The sequence below is a fragment of the Schistocerca nitens genome, chromosome 5, assembly GCF_023898315.1.
Source record: "Schistocerca nitens isolate TAMUIC-IGC-003100 chromosome 5, iqSchNite1.1, whole genome shotgun sequence".
Taxonomy (NCBI): Eukaryota; Metazoa; Arthropoda; class Insecta; order Orthoptera; family Acrididae; genus Schistocerca; species Schistocerca nitens.
The window spans coordinates 879,655,465-879,664,545 of record NC_064618.1 but is presented as its reverse complement, the minus strand read 5'-3'; the positions used below and the strand labels follow the sequence as shown (position 1 = coordinate 879,664,545).

At 43.6% G+C, this 9,081-nt stretch overlaps 1 non-coding gene across 1 annotated transcript; it reads left to right on the top strand.

Moving 5' to 3' along the window:
• The first annotated feature begins 8,772 nt into the window (after positions 1-8,772).
• Trnaa-ugc (transfer RNA alanine (anticodon UGC)) lies at positions 8,773-8,855 on the top strand. Its single transcript has one exon. It is a non-coding gene; the product is annotated as a tRNA-Ala (tRNA).
• The last annotated feature ends 226 nt before the right edge of the window (positions 8,856-9,081 follow it).

Sequence of the window (9,081 nt, the reverse complement as noted above, 5' to 3'; positions counted from 1 at the left end):
ATGCAGTGGCAATGTATTGGTGCAAGGCGAATGAGTTCCTATAGCCTCCTCCATCTGCAATGTAATGAAAACAGTGTCCTAACAGCCATGCAGTTGTACACTGGTGTCTAAAATTAAAGCAACAAACCGCTTGTTACAGTTCGTAATTTTCAGCATACCTTGCTGCATCGACTGTACCTTTTTGGAATGGTTGTTGCATATTCGACCCGCTGCGACAAATCAAACCAGCTAATGGGAAGTGATAGTAAATTTTTCTTTTTAGAGACGTAGAAGAAATTTAACTAGCTCAGCAAATCTACAGAAGGCTAATGTTAGTCTTGTGTTTCTCTCCCTCACCTGCGTCTTGTTCTCTAGAAGAGTCGTAAGAATCAAGCCTCATCGATGGGTTACGTTACTGCATTATCAATTATGCCAATAGGCGGTAATATGATTGTATTTCCATTTTATGTAATTGATTTTCATTCCTACTTTCAAACTTGCTGGATCAAGTTCTTTCATTCGTCTCGACTGCGGGCAAACCCTAACGTTATATCGCCGTCATCATCAAAACGAATGTGGTTAAAATATGATCCATACACTCTATTTCTTCTTCGTTTTCTTACTTCATAGACCTGTATTCGTATCGTGGGACTGCTGAGAATATGGATCATCATTGTCTGATTCGTCCGTTAAATCTGAATTCACAACTATTTTGTCAGTGTATATCACATTTGAAGCACTGACGTATAGGTTGAATCATTGCCTCATTCGTCATGGGCAGTTTCTACAGGTTTGGTTGGTACTGTGTGAAGTTTTCTTAAAAACTGTGAATCCCAGACAAACTGGTAATAATTTGTACTCACGGTTCTGTTCCATGATTTCGCTCATTGCTTATTCAGTGGTCCATTCTCCTGCATTCAGCTACATTTGCTTAATTAATATCCATTGCTTTTCTATCTCGCTGTTGGTTAATATTTGCGAATATTTTGTACATTACCAGCTCAGTTTGATAGATCTTCTATTGAAATATTGTTATTTTTTATACGTAAGGTGTTTCACAGATTTCACAGTATCTTCTACATAAATAACAATAATAAGTCGGTGTAATTTTCACATTCTGCATCAAAACTAAGCGTTTTCTTTTTGCGCCAGCTGTTAAGTTGCCGGTTCATGTGGTTTCTCCCTGCTGATGATTGCTAATTGGCTCGCTCTCCCGTTACCTAATGTAAGTGGAGCCAACTTCGCGATACCACAGCAGAATACGTCTTTAAGCACTCCAGTTTCAACAGGTCCAACTGAGTTACGACTGAGCCGCGTGATTTTTGTCGACAGTACGTCAATACAGCTCCTGCAGCTCATAGTACTCGACCATGACAGCAGCGGTTTCAAAATACTGTTTCTCATGTGAGGGGGAAGTCAAAGGCTGCTTTCGTGTGCTCGTTCTAGACCCCTTTGCGCTGGACCCTCAGCAGTCTTCCACCATCATCGTGTCGTTTGTGTTTCAAACCATACAGTATTCGATTGCTACACGTCCTTCATGAGTGTGATGGACGTATAGAGACTTGTGAATTTCTTTGGGACGTGGAAATGGAAGATAACAAGTTCCTTGCACGTCTAATGTTCAGTGATCGGCTACGTTCCGCGTAAGTCTGCAGTATCTACCCACCACCTTTTACACATTACAATAACAGAAATTTTTCAACGGGATGGAAAGAGTTGTCAAGTAGGAACGTTTTGAGCTCGTTTTCAAATTTTAGTTTGCTGTCAAACATCTCATATTCTGGGTCATGTGATCAAAAATTTTAGGTGCAGTATCAAACATCTCTTTTCTGTGCCAAGCGCAACCGTAATGGGGAGTAGTGTCATTTTCCACCTGGTATTGTAATTATGTACGTCATCGTCATTTTTTACCTGTGGCGGATTACTTACAAAAAATTCATGAAGGAATAAATATGCTGTCAAGCAGTATTCGCAATGTCCAACTTCTTAAACAGATGAAACTTCCTGGCAGATTAAAACTGTGTGCCCGACCGAGACTCGAACTACAGATGTCTACAAGATGATCGTGGGTGAACATCATACATTTTCTTCACAGCACGTTTCTGAACTGTGAAGACTTTCATTCTTAAAGATGAGTTACAACAAAACATTATTTCACATGACATTATTCAACCGAAATGTGCGAATTACAATCGCAATACGAGAAATAATTAATGTAGAGTAAAAAAATTCAGAAATACATTTGTTTAGGTAACATATTTAAGTGATCAACATTATAAGATCACAGGTTAATGTAAGCGCGAGGTAAGTCATTGAATGCTGGTACATTAATAACCGGTGTAACCGCCAGGATGTTGAATGCATGCATTGTAAAGGTGCCGAATGTCAGTTTGTGAGAAGGAGTTCCAAGCCTGTTGTACTCGATCGGTCAGTAAAGGGGTGGCTAATACTGTTTGTGAATGATGGTGCATTTGCCGTCCGATGAGGTCCCCAACTGGACACAGATCTGGTTATCGAGCAGGCCAAGGCCACATGCTGATGATGTTTGGTTTGTGGGGAGCTCAGTTGCACGGTCATCAGATACCGTACAAAGTCCCAATTTTTACACCCAGTTTTTAGACAGTCCTATTTTATTACACAGTCTAATCTCGCCACTGTCACGAATGATGATGATGAAATGATGGTGACAACACAAACAGCCATCCCCCGGACAGAGAAAATCCCCAACCCGGCCGGGAATCTAACCCGGGACCCCGCGATCCAGAGGCAGCAACGCTAGCCACCAGCCCACGAGCTGCGGACCCAAGGCTACACGTCGGCACTGTGTAGAGGATGTTGGGTTACAACAGCGGCACCCGGGGGAACGCTATCCTGTTGGAAAACATCCCGTGGAATGCTGCTGGTGGTGGTTTGGGGTCAGTGAGATGCACGCTGCAGGGCGTCCGGATCGGAACTGTCCTTGAAGTAAACGATTTTGAACAGTTCTTCGTGACACTGTGGCGCCAACTGCTGCTGCAGATGCTGTGCGATGCGCCCGAGTAACACGCCGAACACAATGGTCTTCTTTGGTAAACATTTTTGGAAACTGATCAATAGAGTATTATATTTTAACTAAAGTTCAGTCTTGATCATAACGCTTATGTCTCAATAACTTAGGTGACCGGTTTCGATTATACTTATATAACCAATTTCAGACCCATAGGTTCCTTGGAGGATGGTACGCGGAGCTCTCCTCGCTGCTACAAAGCCAAGTCCCTCTCGGTAGAGCCACGTGATCGTCCAAAGACGTCCTCCTTGCAAACGTACATTTCCTGACCACCGCTGCCAGCAGCCAAATACAGTGGCTACATTTCTGCCAAGTCTTTCTACAGTATCGCAGAAGGAACATTCGGCTTTTCGTATCCTATTACACGACCTCGTTCAAACTCAATGAGGTGTTGATAATTGCGTTTTTGTCGCCGTAACTAAGCTCACGACCGTTACAGAGTGTATTCAAAGTAAACCTGATCTGTATCCTCATAGTCGCACACTCTTATGCGACAGACGTGAAATGCGAAGTTACGTCATCTCTCAGATGTAGAAACACTTTCATTTACGTCGCACAACTCCTTCTTGGTGCTGTGATTTTTTTTTCCGTACAGTGTATGTCTAAATACTGATTTGTCTGTCCCCACGATTTTCAAATGTGGCTGTACTAAGTCGTTGTATGAGTTACGGCATGTGCTTTCTCCAGTTTAAATTCTCATCAATATGGACACCTAAAATTTTTATTTTTTCAGTCTGTTTATTATGTCATTTTCCATGTGTTAGTGGAACAGTGAAACGCCACAGCATTAGAACATAGCGAACTCAGCAGTCACGTACCGTATTAGAACACTAGACAATCTCTCCAAATATCATGTGTTTTACGCCGTTTCCCGGGCAAAGATTTGTGGTCCCTTCTTTTTTTGTCGGAACATGTTTACAGGTGTCTCATACATTAATATTTTGCAGATATAGTTGTTTCCAAGACTGTAAGAACATGCAGAAAACTTCATTTTTCAGTGGTAAAGGAACACAGACATACCGGCACGTTCATGTAAAAGAACACTTCTTTTAGCAGACGATGACTGGGTGTTGTGTGATGTCCCTAAGTTAGTTAGGTTTAAGTAGTTCTAAGTTCTAGGGGACTGATGACCATAGATGTTAAGTCCCATAGTGCTCAGAGCCAGGTGTGTTCGGATCTCTCGTTGCGCCAATGGCCTCAAAAACCTACTAATCCCAGGGAATGTACTGGAAAGGAAAATAGGAAGAAAGGAAGGAAGGAAGGAAGATAACACTTTCACGCCCCGTTGACCGCACAGTGCTTCGAAACGAGCACAAACTTGTATTACGAAAGGATGGGGAAGGATATGTGCCGTGCCCGTTTCAGAGCAACCATCTCGACACTCTCCTAGAGCGATTTCGGGTGCTCACCCACGATCATCTTGTACACATCTGTTCAAGTAGTCGGGCTATCTGACCATTCCTTCGCACTATTTTTATTCCCTCATGACGTTAATTATAAGTAATCCACCACAGTTCAAAAGTAACAATGACGCACAACATTACAATACCGGACGAAAAATGACATTCATTCCTCCACATTAAGGTGCTTTAGCACAAAAAAGGGTGCACTATGTTGCAACAAAAATTTTTTTGATCACTTATCCAGTAGTATAAAATGTCTGACAGAGCCGGCCGATGTAGCCGAGCGGTTCTAGGCGCTTCAGTCTGGAACCGCGCGACCTCTACGGTCGCAGGTTCGAGTCCTGCCTCGGGCATGGATGTCTGTGTTGTCTTTAGCTAGGTTTAAGTAGTTCTAGGGGACTGATGACCTCAGATGTTAAGTCCCATAGTGCTCAGAGCCATTTGAACCATTTTTTTGTCTGACAGACAGCAAAGAAAAATTTGGTAAACTGAGAAAGTTTCTCCTAGACAACTCCTTCTATTCTGTAGAAGAATTTCTCTTGCCGTAATATGTAAAAGCTGGTGGGTACGAATTACTAATATCTGTATATATTTTTTTCTTTTAGTTAAAGAAGAACGCAATTTGAAACTTTTAGAATGTACAAATTAATTAGCATGTGAATGTAAAATGACTCGTTGCAAATAATTACGGTCTATCGTGGAAACTGATCCATGGAACATGTAACTAACTAATTAACTAACTGGAAACCTAAGTGTGGATGGTCGGACGGGGATCTGAACAGTATGCGAGTCTAGTGTGCCAACCACTGTGGCTCTCGCACAATGGAATTCGTTGAAGCCCATCTCCGTATCGCTCCCCTTGCAACAGCTTGGGGTAAACTGCGGTAGCTGGCCGGGGTGGCCGAGCGGTTCTAGGCGCTACAGTCTGGAGCCGCGAGACCGCTACGGTCGCAGGTTCGAAACCTGCGTCGGGCATGGATGTGTGTGATGTCCTTAGGTTAGTTAGGTTTAAGTAGTTCTAAGTTCTAGGGGACTGATGACTTTAGAAGTTAAGTACCATAGTGCTCAGAGCCATTTGAACCATTTTTTTTGAACTGCGGTGCCGCTATATCGCCAGCAGTAAACACAGTAATTCCGGACAAGTGTGGAACAATACTGACTTTAGTCGGGGTATATTTCGTGCATCCGGTGGAGGCCACATTGAACATCTATGAAAAGTGAATGAAGACTTTGGTTCTAAACGGAACTATAGAAAGTGTCCCAAGTTCTATGAGTATACTTGTGAAGTATGTATCCCTGCAAAATTGGATGGTTCTTTTAAAAATAAAAGGTTTGTGGTCCTCCGAGGAATTTCAAACTTATCGCAGGAGTATGTAGTTTTGTAAAATTGGAAGACGTGTGGATGTACGATTTTATAGTAGAGGAAGCCAAGGAAGAATACTGAGGTGCGAGTTTGCTGTTTCGTGTTTGTAGAAGTGCTCGCAGACAGACTTCCCTTCCACTGGACGGGGTGGGTGAGCGGGGCCACGAGGGGGCCTAACCGATCGCCGCGGCTACACAGCTCCCCATTTCCGGCGCAGCTTGCTCCATAACCTGGCCTGTACTCCCGCGGGGGAGGGGGTGCCCGGCCGCTGGCTCTGGTAGTAGGAAATTGCATTAGAATGCAAAATGCTCTCCCGGAAACAACCTCTCTCTCCTGACCCTTATGATTAATGTTCATTAGGTTCACGGCAAGGGTGGGGAGCAGTACGGTTCGGTTTACGCGTGCGTGCGGGTCAGCTGCGAACGAAATGCGTGGAAGGGACGTTCACAAGCTGGCCGACACTGCGGCGTAAGTGTTTACCGATAACTGACGCATTAGCGAGCATTACTTCCTGCTGCCGAGTGGGAGGGTAACTGCGCCAGTAACAGCACGCGAAATGCTGGAACAGAATGTCAGACCGTTGCAGTGCGAAAATAACTACACGATCCCTCATTAAATTGGGCGCTCTTTATCGAAGTGGAACGAAAAAACAGAAGTTACTATTTTACCTGCAACAGCACGGCGCAAAATACTTCAGTTTTACCATCTGTCCGCATCACGTGGGTTTCTTAACTCTGCCGCTACAGGAATTGTATTAACAATGTGGTTGTTAGTAGAAATATAGTCGTTTTCATGAAGCAGGAGCACAATTTATAAATGTGCTGTGTCTAAGCCTGCCTACAGAAAATTAGTGAACAAGCCTCCGATGTTGAACTTGTTGTAACTGCAGGAAGGTGTGTCGATTGAGTTGCAGCTTCTTCTTTTATGGACACTTGGAGATATAGGAGCCACGTTGCGAGTACTCACATATAGTTACATCTACAGGACGCAGTTTAAAACGTAACAAGTCTCCACAACCTATGCGTTATCTTCTCTAAAATATTTTTTCTGACTTTCTGCTCCTCATGCCATAATGAATGGATACACGAAATGGTCAGTCTGCCTGTAATGCGGTTCTAATTAAAATAAAAGTTCACATGTTTAAATATCTATCCTGAATACCGAAAGGACACACTATGAACATACATGGAGAACTGGAGCGGCGAATGAAAATTTGTACCAAAGCTCGGAATCAAATTCGGATCGCCTGCTTCCCAGACAGGTGCATAAGCCGCTAAGGCACCTTGATACAGATATTCCAAAACATGGACAGCCTCGGAAATTGTCTTCGTGTGTAAGGGGGAATTTACAGTAGACTGTGGCGCCAGTCATAATTTGGATCGAGGAAGGAGGCGTGCCAAGGTAATCCGTGCTGTTACCTGAATCGCTGTGCAAAGTGGTTTAGTGGCTTAGGCCCCTGCCTCGTAAGCAGGAGACCAACGTTCGATTCCCGGCCTCAGTACAAATTTTCTCCGCCGTTTCAGTTCATGTACACGAAATCATATGTATGAGACTAATAAAGTCTCTGAAGTTGTGTCACTTCAACGTAAATATTATATGGAAAACTTCATTGACATATTGGAGCACAAAAAGAGATACTAAATTTGAAAAAAAATATGACACCAATGATATAAGTCACAACAAAATCCAATAAGTGAAATATAACACAATCGTTGCTTTGCTAACTGTAATTTGTAAACATGGAGGCTCTTATTAAACGAACTGTCAAATACTCGCAAATGTGAAATTGTACTTTATAGTGAACTAACTATGAAATACGTTTTGAAACGGTATTCCATACCTTTATAATTACTATAAGTCACATAACCACTACGAATTAGACAGGAGCAGTTTACTATGGATGCAATATGGACACCATATCAAACTAGACGTAAGTACCAATGTATAACAGCAGCCTACAGTTGTTCACATGGACAGCCACCACATGTGTGGATAGTCTCACCTGTGTTGCGTTCGTAGGCTACTATAGAATGGTAATTAAGGTGAAACAGCTGTCCTAAAGAATATTAAACTTAATGCAGCTAGTCGGGACCTTTCATTTTGAAAATAAGCCTAATACTGTCCTATGTGACTCTGGCAAAGAACTACATTTCTAAACATATTCAGTTTATCTTATCTTGCATTCAAAATATGTATTTAGTTGCGAAATGCAGACTTTTCTTAGCATACCCATTCACTTGGACCGCAACCAACACCTGCATATCCCAGAGTGCATCAGTAGGTTCACGAGGTGTTCTCTGTCGCATCCAACCTGGAAGGCGGCGCCTGCGGCTGTTCCTGAAATCTGTAAAATAGGCGGAATGTAGGAAGCAAGTAGGAGCAGGTGAGGTAGAGCTTTCTGTACTGCAAGTAAAGTAAAAGTGGTTTTACTATAGTCCAAAACTCAGTACACAACTGAATACGTAACTTGGTAAAGATGAACACGTAGGTGCGTAGTCTTAGACCCGTCGTGACTGATAAAACGTCTGTATAGCAAGCTAAGCTGAAGCGATGTTTCCCGGCCGCCTGCCCTTGAGCCCCACAGCGCCGGCTACAGGGCGCTGTGATCGGCGTAGCTGGCTGGTTCAAATGGCTCTGAGCACTATGGGACTTAACTTCTATGGTCATCAGTCCCCTAGAACTTAGAACTACTTAAACCTAACTAACCTAAGGCCATCACACAACACCCAGTCATCACGAGGCAGAGAAAATCCCTGGCCCCGCCGGGAATCGAACCCGGGAACCCGGACGCAGGAAGCGAGAACGCTACCACACGACTACGAGCTGCGGACTCGGCGTAGCTCATCCGCTCTCGTAGTGCCAACCTACGAGCGATGCACCCCTACGCTGTGGCATCGGAACTATCGATACTACATTCTCCATACAAGTATTGTAGCCAGCACGTGTGCTGTTGTTTAAACTGTGAGCGTCATTATTGGCCGGCCCGTGTGGCCGAGCGGTTCTAGGCGCTCAGTCTGCAACCGCGCGACCGCTACGGTCGCAGGTTCGAATCCTGCCTCGGGCATGGATGTGTGTGATGTCCTTAGGTTAGTTAGGTTTAAGTATTTCTAAGTTCTAGGGGACTGATGACCTAAGATGTTAAGCCCCATAGTGCTCAGAGCCATTTGAACCTCATTATTCTGTCTTGAGGAAACTATCTAATGGGAAGTATTGGTCTAAAATCACACAGTGATTTAAACACCCTTCAGGTATTACATTCACTGGGATGTGGAAAGAATCATAGTATATAT